The sequence below is a fragment of the Esox lucius genome, chromosome 6 (genome assembly GCF_011004845.1).
Source record: "Esox lucius isolate fEsoLuc1 chromosome 6, fEsoLuc1.pri, whole genome shotgun sequence".
Taxonomy (NCBI): Eukaryota; Metazoa; Chordata; class Actinopteri; order Esociformes; family Esocidae; genus Esox; species Esox lucius.
This window is the reverse complement of record NC_047574.1, coordinates 13,851,925-13,865,405: the sequence shown is the minus strand read 5'-3', so window position 1 is coordinate 13,865,405 and position 13,481 is coordinate 13,851,925. Positions and strand designations below refer to the sequence as shown.

The window sequence follows — 13,481 nt, the reverse complement described above, 5'->3', positions numbered from 1 at the left end:
CACGCTGTCGTCGTCCGTCCATGGTTGTCGTCAGTGCTTCTAGGCCGGCTCTGTTTACTCGGTCCGGCAAAAATGTAGGTTTACTGCTTGGATTACCTTATTTGGAAAAGAGTAGGTGAGCAAAATAATTGCGACACGTTGCATGTTGTTATTTTTTCCCCATGTTTTAAAAACATTGTTATCTGAACCCAAATAACAGTTGGGCACCTCAAACATTGTGTGTGATCAACATGTGCACGAAGGTGTGCGCTTAACCAGGGGGGTAAAAAGTACAAAGTAGAAGTACTAGGCTGTGTTCACCAGTTTTGGGAAGTTCCTAAAGAAGGGTTAAATGACCATGTAAACAGAGTTCATAACTCATCAGTGTCCTTAATTGATAATTTACACTCTTCCTTTTTATTTAATTGATCACTAGTTAGTTTTGAACTCCCTTTACCTGGTTATTTAGATCTTAATTAGATACTTCCCAAAAGTGGTGAACACAGCCGAACCCAGTTGAGTACTTTTACTTTGTAATTTTTACACCTCTGCGCATAACCAGTATAGTGACGGATGAAGCGCTAGTTTAATTTTCTCCGGTTTTGGCTCGTAGAAACAGTGACCCATATTCAATGTGATTTAGTAATCTACTATCGAAGCGTCTTTCGCAGAACAATGATAGGCGATTCCTGGTTTTTTATCTATTTCAGATATGACTCGTTTTAAAGATTAGGCAACTGTTTGTCAGATAGCTTTAACATGGGGATGCCTTCAAGATTAAACATATCGAATTTATCACAATATTTGAGGAGGAAAGGTGTGTGGGGAAGCACTCTGCCAAAGGATGAATTGCATTTGATGCAGCCACCTTAACAACTCCATACAATAGGCCATGTGATACTGCTTGCCCTGGAAATTGTCTATTTCATAACCGGGTATCTGTGTATGTAATCCTCCAGAAGATTGGTTACGTCAGGTATGCTCTGATTGTACATGACTTGTACAGTATGTTAACCTCGTGAATATAATTTGTTATTTCAGATGTTACGTTTTTGTGAGATATATTCTGTTTCAACTGTGCGAAGACAAGTGCTCTGCATTTGTTTAGTTTACTAGACCTAAGGGACATCGTAGACCTCGCCAGGCCAATATCCACAAAAAATATGAAGTCACAGAGGGAATAACATCAGTCTTTAAAGATGCACTAGGTTGGATTTTTTTAAGTAACAAACAGTTTTGTCCCCTATAAACATGTTGTGTTAGCTAAAGAGGTCCTCTAAGAGTTTTTTTTTAGCAACACAGACAGTTCAGTGCTAGTGGAATGTCAATTTATAATTTTTTGGAGAATGCGCTACTCTCCAGCCAATTCTGTTCTAGCAATCACTTTCCAGCCAATCGCATTGTGTAAGGCAGGTCTCCCTCCTTGGCTTATTTTCTGATTGCATCTTTTACCTGGATGAGATATATAGCATAAGTATACCATAGGGAGGGAAGTGTGCTTACTGTAAGAACCTATAATGGCAGGTAGAGACCAGGATGACAAACTGCCAATTCCTCTAGTACAGCATACACTACAAAAACTGCAAAGAGAAAGAAGATTCTCTATAGCTAGCACCCAGGAATCCTAATTCCCAAGCCTAAGAATAACGTTGAACTCTGAGTTTGTGACTTTTTTGGAACAGGTAATTCTATTTTTCATATTATTATTCAGAACTTCATTCTCTATCGGGCATTGGTGCGGAACTGCTTTCTGACCGTTGAGTAATAGCAAAATGTTGTAATTGTTTTTTACTGAAAAAATCCTACATAGTGCAGCTTTAAAGCAACGTACTTTGTCTTGTGCTATCTATGGGCGTCTTGTTTTGTCCGTTCTCTGTTCTTTTCTGTTTGTTTTTAATCACTAAACCTCAACTGTATTTGTACATAAAAATGTATATACAGGGCCCAGCTGTAAAAGAGACCTTGGTCTCAGTCTGTGTTCCTTGTTGAAATAAAGGTTTTATAATAATAATACCCTTTTTCGAGAAATTGCCATTTCTTTTTCAAAAATGTTTTTGAAGCAATAAAAAATATATATTAAACACCAATAATAGAATAGGCTAACGCATCTTTAGACTTGGGGTTATGTTTAGATATAAAGTCAGATTCTGGAAGATCAAGAGTTATTGAATGAATTGGAATGACTGTATATCTGATAGACCTTTAGCGGGTAATGTAGAGAGGTAGACAAATCATGGTGAACCTTTTTCAAAGGCACTGTACATAACCCATAAGATAAAATGCAAAATCTTAAAAAAACATTGAGTGGTGTTCAATTGGTTATATTCCTATTTGTCTTCTAATGCCTCTTAATATGAAATTAATCAAAAACTATTTAAAAGTAATCGGATAACGTTACTGAGTTTGAGTAATCCAAAAGTTACGTTACTGATTACAAATGTGGACAGGTAACTTGTAACTGTAACTGACTACATATAAAAAGTAACCTACCCAACTTTTGGAGTACAGAGCCAATAAAAGAATAAATGCTTAACTGTCCCAGATGGCAATGGATGTACAGTACATGTGTATTGTATTTCTTGATCACCTGTTTATGGGAATAGCACTCGTCTTCTCTGCATTAAAGCCAAGAGGCAATGTGTTCAGGATATTGTGGTTAGAGACCCCAGTCAAATCTCTTCCTCTATTGAGTGCTTTGAGATAGTTCATACTGTAACATGTTCAATGGATTGGATAGAAACTAACTGTAAGAAGCTCAAAAGCTCTAATGCGTATGCAAATTATTCTTTACAGTTAAATTTTCTTTCCTATATGGACAGACTTATTGGCAGGGAGAAAGTGGCTGTGCAAAGTTTGTTGCTCACATAACAAAACCAGGATAGAATATATATTATAGTCTATTATTAGTATGTGGAAGTATGCGCATCGTTAAAGGTCAAATTACGTGTGAAACTGACCTCAAATTAACTTCAATGTAGTCTTACCCAGCCTCTAAAAAAATTATGTATATCATTGTGATCAGTGTGACCAGTTTGTTTCCATGATGCACTGCTAAAAAGGATTATAAATTACAACCCTGTTTCCAAAAATGTTTGGACGCTGTGTAAAATGTAAAGAAAAACGGAATGCAATGATGTGCAAATCATTAAAACCCTATATTCAGTAGAAAATAGTACAAAGACAACATATCGAATGTTGAAACTGAGAAATGTTACTGTTTCTTGTAAAGTATATGCCCACTTAAAAAAAAAGCTGGAACAGGGGCAACAAAAGTCTGGAAAAGTTGTGTAATGCAAAAAAAAAATGCAACAGGCAACAAGTCAGTAATATGATTGGGTATAAAAAGAGCCTCCCAGGGAGGATGACTCTTTCAGAGGCACAGGTGGTGAGGGGTTCACCACTGTGTGAAAGACTGCGCGGGCAAATAGTGCAACAATTTAAGAATAACGTTTGTCAACTCAACATAAAAGAGTTTGGGGATCTCATAATCTGCGGTACATGAAATCATTAAAAGATTCAGAAAATCTGGAGAAATCTCTGTACGCAAGGGACAAGGCCAAAAACCAATTTTGGATGGCCCTGATCTTCGGGCCCTCAGGCGACACTGCATTAAAATCAGAGACGATTCAGTAGTGGACATCACTGCATGGGCTAAGGAACACTTCTGAAAACCACTGTCTGTGAACATAGTACTTCACTGCATCCACAAATGCAAGTTAAGTTCTACCTTGCAAAGAAGAAACCATATATAAACAAGACTTAGAAATGCTGCTGCTTTCACTGGGCCCGAGCTTATTCAAGATGGACTGAGGCCAAATGGAAAACTGTCCTGCAGTCTGGTTAATCAAAATTTGAAATTCATTTTGGGAATCATGGACACCGTGTTCTCTGGACTAAAGTGGAGAAGGACCATCCGGCTTGTTATCAGCGAACAGCTCAAGACCCCAAACTGTTGAGCAGCTGAAATCCTATATCAAGCAAGAATGGGAATATATTTCACTTTCAAAACTACAACAGTTGGTCTCCTCAGTTCCCAAACATTTACAGAGTATTGTTAAAAGAAGAGGTGATGCAACAGTGGTAAACATGCCCCTGTCCCAACTTTTTTGAAACATGTTGCTGGCATCAAATTCAAAATGGGCGTGTATTTCTCCAAAAACAATAACATGTTGTCTTTGTACTAATTTCAATTAAATATAGGGATGAATCATTTGCACATCACTGCATTCTGTTTTTATTAGCATTTTACGCAGCATCCCAACTTTTTTGCAAACAGTGTTGTAAAAGGTTAAGGTTATTTGCAGGTCAAGTTAACCTGGACATCATGGATGTTGCTCTTTTTTGTACTGGGTTGTGTGTTTATCTAATAAAATTACATATACAGTATTTAATGATTTCTAAATAAGTTCTGGGTCCATTATTATTCAATTACAAGTCTGAATATTGCCATATGTGTAATATAACCATTCAACAGATAACACAAAACCAAACTGTAAATATCAAACAATTATAACTGAACTGACTATGTGCGTGGTGCCACTCGCCTTGTGTGGTAATGAAAGGTTGTTCCTCACTGTAATCTTGAGTTGTGTGACTGAGCAAACAGTTTGTGATTCATTATGAGTGGTTATCCTGTCAGTATTCCCCTTGTGCTATATTTCACCAGACCTTGAGTCACTTGCCAGAGAAACAAGTACTGAAACACACATAATATGCATAGACTGCTAAGGGCTTGTTAAAACCAAGATTATAACCTCTGTGGTTATTGCAGTAATTTATACCACAAGTTTCAGAATCAAAGTAAGTTTCAGAACATTACAACAAATACATATTGTAAAAACTTTTTACAAACATCTATCTCTTCAGATTCTGCATTGACTGTGTCGGGACAAGCAAAGTTCAGCCATAATCTTTCTTTTTGCAAGTTACTGGTCAAGTATGCCCTACCCTTACAAAGTTCAAAATATGCTTATGACTTGATTTTTCCTAATGAGCCTGTTACAAACAAAAACCTATAACGGGGAGATACGAGAAGGAGCAGATGAAATACCAGTGTGCTGACCCCATGCTTATACAGGGAGAGTTTGAGCCACACCCCAATATCAGAACTACCGTTGCTTGTTATGCCAGTCTCATGCATCCTATTCCTTCTGGACAGACTATGATACCCAGTTCTGTTTATGTAGACCTGTCCACAAGAGATTAGCTCCCTTAAACCCAAAATTCTGGGGCACTGGTTGGGTTCCAATAATGATGAAGTAGTACAGAAAAAGCAGCAGGCTCCGGACCTTGTACGGTAAGTGTTGAATAGCCCTGGATAAGCTGTTATCCTTCTCCTATAGGTGTTGCACCATGCCTCAGATGGAAAGAAGGTTTTTTAGTTAATCATTCTAGGCCTTTCAACACAAATTTACATTGTAGACGGTGGACAACCTTTACTTTCGGAGCATGGGGTGTCCTGCTCAAGCCCAAAGAACTTCACCCGTCCCGCTCTGTTGCAACTACACTGAACAAAATTATAAATGCAACACTTTTGTTCTTGCCCCCATTTATCATGAGAAGAACTCAAAGATCTGAGACTTTCTCTATGTACACAACAGGCCTATTTCTCTCAAATTGTTCACAAATCTGTCTTAATCTGTTTCAATGAGCACTTCTCCTTTGCAGAGATAATCCATCCACCTAACAGGTTTGGCATATCAAGATGCTGATTAGACAGCATTATTATTGCACAGGTGTGCCTTAGGCTGGCCACAATAAAAGGCCACTCTAAAATGTGCAGTTTCACTGTATTAGGGAGGTCCTGGGGGGTCCGAAAACCAGTCAATATCTGGTGTGACCACCATTTACCTCACGCAGTGCAATGTGACCACCATCTCCTTCGCATAGAGTTGATCAGGTTGTTGATTGTGGCCTGTGGAATGTTGGTCCACTCCTCTTCAATGGCTGTGCAAAGTTGCTGGATATTGGCAGGACCTGGAACACGCTGTCGTATACGCCGATCCAGAGCATCCCCAACATGCTCAATGTGAGTATGCTGGCCATGCAAGAACTGGGATGTTTTCAGCTTCCAGGAATTGTGTACAGATCCTTGCAACATGGGGCCGTGCATTATCAACATGAGGTGATGGTTGTGGATGAATGGCACAAAAATGGCCCTCAGGATCTGGTCACGGTATCTCTGTGCATTCAAAATGCCATCTATCAAATACACCTGTGTTCGTTGTCCATAACACACGCTTGCCCATACCATAACCCCACCACCACCATGGGCCTCTCGATCCACAACGTTGACATCAGCAAACCGCTCACCCACACGATGCCATACGCTGTCTGCCATCTGCCCTGTACAGTGAAAACTGGGATTCATCCATGAAGAGAACACCTCTCCAAAGTGCCAGACGCCATCGAATGTGAATATTTGCCCACTCAAGTCGGTTACAACGATGAACTGCAGTCAGGTTGAGACCTCGATGAGGACGACGAGCATGCAGATGAGCTTCCCTGAGACGGTTTCTGACAGTTTGTGCAGAAATTCTTTGGTTATGCAAACCGATTGTTGCAGCAGTTGTCCAGGTGGCTGGTCTCAGACGATCTTGGAGGTGAAGATGCTGGATGTGGAGGTCCTGGGCTGGTGTGGTTACACGTGGTCTGCGGTTGTGAGGCCGGTTGGATGTACTGCCAAATTCTCTGAAATGCCTTTGGAGACGGCTTATGGTAGAGAAATGAACATTAAATTCACAGGAAACAGCTCTGGTGGACATTCCTGCAGTCAGCATGCCAATTGCACACGCCCTCAAAACTTGCGACATCTGTGTCATTGTGCTGTGTGATGGAACTGCACATTTTAGAGTGGCCTTTTATTGGGGCCAGCGTAAGGCACACCTGTGCAATAATCATACTGTCTAATCAGCATCTTGATATGCCACAGCTGTGAGGTGGATGGGTTATCTCGGCAAAGGAGAAGTGCTCACAGATTTAGACAGATTTGTGAACACTATTTGAGAGAAATAGGTCTTGTGTACACAGATCTTTGAGTTCAGCTCATGATAAATGGGGCAAAAACAAAAGAGTTGCGTTTATAATTTTGTTCAATGTAGCTGTAGTATAAGCTTCACTGATTGATTTAGTAGTATATCATTTTGTTGTTTATGACCTTACTTATTGAAGATATTGAACATATTGTTGGGACGGTCTTTTAAGTTGTTTTTCATATTGTATTGCCTTCTATGTATCTTTCTGCGTAAATAAATCTGAACTAAATCACAGACTGTGGGAATCAGCTTTGTAGTGCAGGAATTTCTACATTATACTGTAAAACACTTTGTGACAGATACTATATTAAAAGAAAATCAGAGTGAAAGTGCAAATTAAAACCAGTTGCAGGGCAAGACCCCTCAAGCAGTGGCTGAGGCAGAAGATTTCTCCACAAGCCAGGAGACAAGGAAGAGAAACTATGGGCTTCTGGTAATACTGACCCAGAACAAACAAATACAATACATCCACGATGCTCTTTTATTGCCTTCCCCTTTTATGTGATAACAGCTGTTTCCAGGAAAAAAGCTGGAGCACAACTTGAACTCTGAGCCCCTTTGAATGTGATCAAGGAAGACAACCACATCTAACGATTCTCTAAGGGGTCATGGAAACTGTGTGTCACATTGTGAAAGATGAAAAATAAATATTGCCTGGTGTGCATATCGAGGTTGCTCTGCTGCTGGTATGTTGTGTTTTTTTTGGGCTGGACACACACAAGTCACTGATCATTATTCTACACTTTCCAAATGAGCTGAGGTGGGTTTAATTAACACAAAGCCCATACTAAAAAAAAATCATTAATATTTGACAGAACAGCTTGGGTTAAGATATTAGGATTATAGGTGAAGTTAGGGTTAAGCAAGGTTGTGGACATGAAACTAGGTTTAGGAATAGAAATACAGCTCTGGAAAGAAACAGGAGACTACTGCACCTTCTTCTTTCCTTTCCAAAAAAGTTGAAAAGGAAAGTTTTGAGTGAGGAACAGAAGCATTCAATTTACAGTGGTCTCATAATTTTAACCCTTCTGTTCCTTACCTTCCTTTTCAATTTTTTAAGAAAGGAAAGAAAAATGTGCAGTGGTCTCTTAATTTTTTCCGGAACTGAATGTCTGGGGTTAGGATTGAGCTGTGGTGTGGACATTTATCTAGTTTTGGATTAGTGGACAATTAGTTTAACATCTATACCATAGAAAAATATAACCTTTTGTTAATTCTTTTGAAGAAATCTGAAAGCATTTTTATTCCACATCACTAGATACAGGAGTAAAACTGTCAATGCCGTACATTGACAGTGCTGTCTGATATGTGCTTTGTGACAAAATGTTGCCAGAAGGGGAGGAGCAAGATGCAGCAACCAGAAATATTGGCATTAAACTTTTCAGTAAGGGGCCCTACATCTTCTTCGGCTAAAGCTGGGACACAGTTCTTTCACCCTGCCTCACACCTCTACCCACACTGCTTGGAGGCTTAAGCCTGGTCTTCAAATTTAGCACTATAGTCAAAAATATTGATAAACAGTTTTTATTTTAGTCTTGTTTCACACATAGAGATTGTTTTGACACTTCTTGCTGTATTTTTGTTTGAGAAAATATTTCCCACACTGTGCCTTTGTAAAATTCTTTATCTAGACCCCTTTACTTTCTCCACATATTATGTTATATATTTAATCAATACCAAATAATTAGATCGTTAAAACAAGTTTTTAGAAATTTGTGCCAATTTACTGGCACCCTTTACGGCTTGGTTTTTGCTCTGACATGCTGTCTAAAGTGTGGGACCTCATGTAGACGTGTGCCTTTCTAAATCAAGTCCAATTTGACACAGATGGACTCCAATCAAGTTTTAAAGAAATTAACAAAAGAACCCAAGATTAACCTGAGATCTGAATACTTATGTACATGAGATATTTAAGTTTTTTATTTTTAATACATTGGTACATACACATTTTTTTAAACATGTTTTTCTCTTGGTTATTATGGGAAAAATAAAAAGGCCATAACACAACAAAATGTGCATAACTTAAATGGGTCTGAATACCTTCCTAGGGCACTGAATGATATGAAGTTCTTTCAAATAGAATGTTGTCGGCTTTGTTGTAACTAACAAATAACTCATAGTTAAATGTATTTCCTAAGACAATATTTGATTGGTACCATGATTTAGTTTTGTTTCATGACTCTGCATTTTTCCCTGTGACTGTGCACAATGAGAATGACTGCCGTCTGAACAGGAAAATGAGTCAATGGGCTCTGTCACTGAAACAGGCTACATGCGTATTTTCCTCTTAGCACCACCCAGCTTCTCCTTTTAACCAGAGAGAACATTAAATATCATCTAACATCCCATATAAACAATAGCAGATGTTGTACTAAGAATGATTGAATCAGATAGATCCTATTTATCTGTGCATCGAACTCAAAATGCAAAGATTGTAGAACAAATTGGCTTGAGGATTGTGTCCTAAACAGACTAATCAATACCAACAGCTCTGTCATACTGGTGGCCTTTTATTTCCAGTGGTTACAAACTTCTCTTTTCGGTTTCAGTTACGGAATCCAGCAGTACACTGCTTATTTTCAAATCCAACGAGAGTGAGAATCCACTCAGATTCATTCAACTGCTCTTTGTAATCTAACAAGCAGAAACAAAAACAAAACGACAGTAGATCCACCCTCAGGTGTTACTCAGTTACAAAGTGAAAGAGTTTGTGTTGCTGGTTGACTTGTTATCAGGGATCATTCTGTCTGCCATGCTGGGCTAAGAGACAGACAGCCATGAGCTCCAGGGTGCTATCTGATCTCACCACCATGTTGTCCAACAGCCCAGGAACATTTCGGCAAAACACCTGCCAGGCCCGAACAAAACAAAAAAGTATTGTCAGACCCCCCCCCCCCCGCCAAAACCCCCTCACCACCAGGTCTGATAGGGCAACCCTGCGCCCAATCACTGAAACAAGACCATCTAACAGTTTATCCAAACAAGGGAAGCACCATCAGAGTTATAATCAGATTGAATTCCACAGACACCCTTATGACACCGAGCATGGTTCAAATCTGCTCCTTAATCTGTGTTTGGTCCCAAGTCCACTGATAAAGCCTGTGTGTTATATACCTCAGTGGCAGAGCACTTGATGTCCAGTAGACTTAATCAGCGGGCAACATCTGTTACCACTCACAGTTCTAATGGTGGACTCAAGATGACGCAGCACTTGTGGGAAAGAGTACATGGCTGCATTCACTGCTATGGAGTATGAAATTGCTCGTATTTTCACGTCGAGCACTAAATACTTACAGTGCGTGAAGATGAGGATCATAATTTTACAAGTACAGGGCTGAGAATAAAATACATCTGTTAGTGTATCCTTGTTCTTTCAGTTCCTGATAGTTAAACCTTAAGTTCTAATTTTTGCCTCAAATGTTTTTAATCTAAATGTGGTAGGGAGGGAGGGAGGGAGGGGCAGAGAGATGTCACTGTGTAAAATCCCGTGTTGTTGTCCAGTGACAGTGTTAGGGGGCATTGTTGGAAGGTTACAGGAGTGAACAGGCTGTGCTGCATTGTATAATTGAGGCTAATAAAGCCTGAGAGTGAAAGCAGCCTATATTTGCAGGTTTCTTCACTGTAATGTTGTTTTGAGGGCAGGACACAGTGTCCTTAGGTTAGGATAAAGGGTTGAATTTAAGGGTGACTGTTGCTTCTGACTGGAAGTAAATAAGGTTGCAATACATGTTTCAGGCAATACATTATCAAAATGACAGCAGAGCAGCAGCAGGCCCAGATTCCAATAAGGCTGTGTTTATATTGCACTGGACAAAGCGGTGAAACGGGGGAGTGCTTCTGACTGCAGAACATGTCTGGGCGTATCCCTGTCTGTACATTGTAAAGCCAGCCCTGGGGCACTACGGAGCACGCGCAGGCAGGCTAGACTGACACTCTTCATAACGCTCTATCTGTTTGCCACAGTAACTGTAGCCAGTTCGGACATGAAGGAACAAAAGGCAGATGGTCTTCTGGGAGTGATGACCTCACCACAGGTGGAGAGACTTAATATCCCTATTAAAGGCATTTAGTCTGTCTTTGAGACCGGATTCGTGTATATTAAATGATTTAATTTCGTCTTAGTGTTATTACTTCCCAATGCAACGGTGTACCTTTAGACTAGTGACCATGAAAGAACCCAGCCCAAGTGACAACAACATCGGCAGGAGAGGAGCTAGTGTCGCAGCCTGTGTCTCCGATTGCCATGAGTCACTCAAGCCTTTGTTTGGTGGCTTTCAGTAGCGCGTAAACAGACGTGTATCGCATGCGCCCTGGCTCCTGTTGGGCTGTGTGTGTGTGTGTGTGTGTGTGTTGCTCCAGACACATTCTCCACTCTGTTGAGATGGACACAATCCTGTAGATAAGCATTGAATACTAAAACGATATAATTCCAAGAAATATAGTTAGTAGATTTGTGATGCAAATGAATGTAGCTAAATAAGCTGTCAACCGATTGAAGCTAGTGATTTGGTGAGTGTCCACTGCCAGAAACGAAAGGGGGAAGGGGGATTACAAACACTGGGCAACAAGCTCAGTGACATACAGTACATAACTATGGAAGTACAACAGCTTCCTGTATTTCTGCTGAGTCACTGGAGTTAAAAGGAACTTGAAAAAAGTGTAACAAGATCATGTAAAAAGACCAAAACGTTGGGTCAGGTATACTTGACTTTAACAAATAGCATTCTTTTTTTGATATCATGACCATAACATGCAATGAGGTTCACAAAATACAGTCAAGTTGTCTTGAACCTTATAACACAACACAACCTTTTCAGGAAAATAGTGGGTTAAAAAGAATGGATTAAGAGTCTGATGTTATGTGGAGCCAGGTGCATCCTGAGTATGTTCCTTCTAAAACCACACAGATTGACTAATTCAGAGGGCTGACCAACTGTGACAGTTGATACTTGATAAACACTCCAAATGGCTGTTCCTATTCATTTCAGGACAGGCCATAAACATGAAAAATGACACAAATTAGCAATAAAACTGCTAATCAGATTTAGCTTTGGCTATAAAACATGAGTAATAGCAGGTGATATCTTTGAGTATATACATTAATATCTGGCTGTCGTCAGCGTCATATTATAGAATAACTGTAGAGGAGTCTGACATAGTGACCGATAAAGACTCTGTACTGCTGTACTGTAGATAACCAATTTATAGCCTGGAATAGATAGATAACTGCTTAGCTTGCGTTCTACTACAGCCAGCTGTGCATGTCTCTACCTCACCAAGTCACAACCTTAGTAATGACCAAATCTCACCCCTGGAGGCCCTTGTGTCCATGACCTGAATTACCCCTGTCTGTCCCTGTCAGAACCACACTCCAAATCACCAGGAATCAGACTAACCCTTTCCATAATCCATGCTCATAAACTATGCTTAGAAGGTCATGAGCATAACCCCAGATACCCTCAGATGCTGAGAGGGCATAGACAAGCAATCAAAACTCTCTCAAAGACTTTAAAGTATTTCAGAGCTATAAACAATTAAAAAAATATCAAATAATAAACAAGTCAAATGCATTTCACTGTTAACCAACTGACAGACTTCAGCACTGAGGCACTATTCATGATAAACATTTAGCCTTTTTGCATGTTGGGGTGAATGTATACTTTTTTAAATTATTCAATTATGCGTATTTGTCCATTTAAACAAAACACTCGAGTCAGATATCTTATATTTTTAAACAGTTTATTTTCATTACGTCAGAAGTACATAACATTTTAGAGGTATCAAGGACTTAACAAATCATCAATAACCAAGGAATCAAAACTGCAATTAGAAAAAAAACAGCACAGCTTACCATGAACTCTTTGCAGCTATTTTCCTTCCTTCTCTTGACAAGTCATTAATAGGCAGTTGTATTTGAGCCTCAGGCAATGCCTTTCAAAGCCAATAGTCTGCAGATGCTATCTTTTTAACACAAAAAAAGCTCTAGAGCCATTTATAGATCCATATAATCTCTTGGGAGCTATAAGGTCCTTTGTCCAATAACGCCGTCTTGCTTTAACAGTGATGGATAGCGGATGGAGGCCAGGTGTTCTAGCGAGAGAAAATAGAAGCAGAGTAAACCTAATTGACTGGGTCCCCAGAATGTCAGAAAATACAAGACATTTGAAGAGCCACATAGGGGTGTAAGACTTGGGAATGTGTTTCAAACAGAGGTTAAAAACAGACTGGGTTACAAGGTTAATGAAATACATCCATAGCATATGTTATAGCCTAGTAAAGTAATACTATGCAGAAGCTCATATTAACCTATTAATAGATTAATTATTATAATGACAGCGAATGTTGTCATTATAATAACAGTGTAACTATGCCATACCAGAGCTGATGAATGCCAATAGACCAAACCAGGCTTTGCAGTACATGCTAAAACAAAGTGTAATAAATGCTTATAAAATGTATGGCCCGGCC

General features: G+C 39.5%; 1 long non-coding RNA gene across 1 annotated transcript in view; it reads right to left on the bottom strand.

The window, feature by feature from the left end:
• Window positions 1–12,738: 12,738 nt before the first annotated feature.
• The window catches only part of LOC105010358, a 38,087-nt gene continuing 37,344 nt past the window's right edge, over window positions 12,739–13,481 (bottom strand). Inside the window, exon 3 of the long non-coding RNA XR_827978.3 lies at window positions 12,739–13,103. This is a non-coding gene — a long non-coding RNA (uncharacterized LOC105010358). The remainder of the gene's footprint in view (window positions 13,104–13,481) is intronic.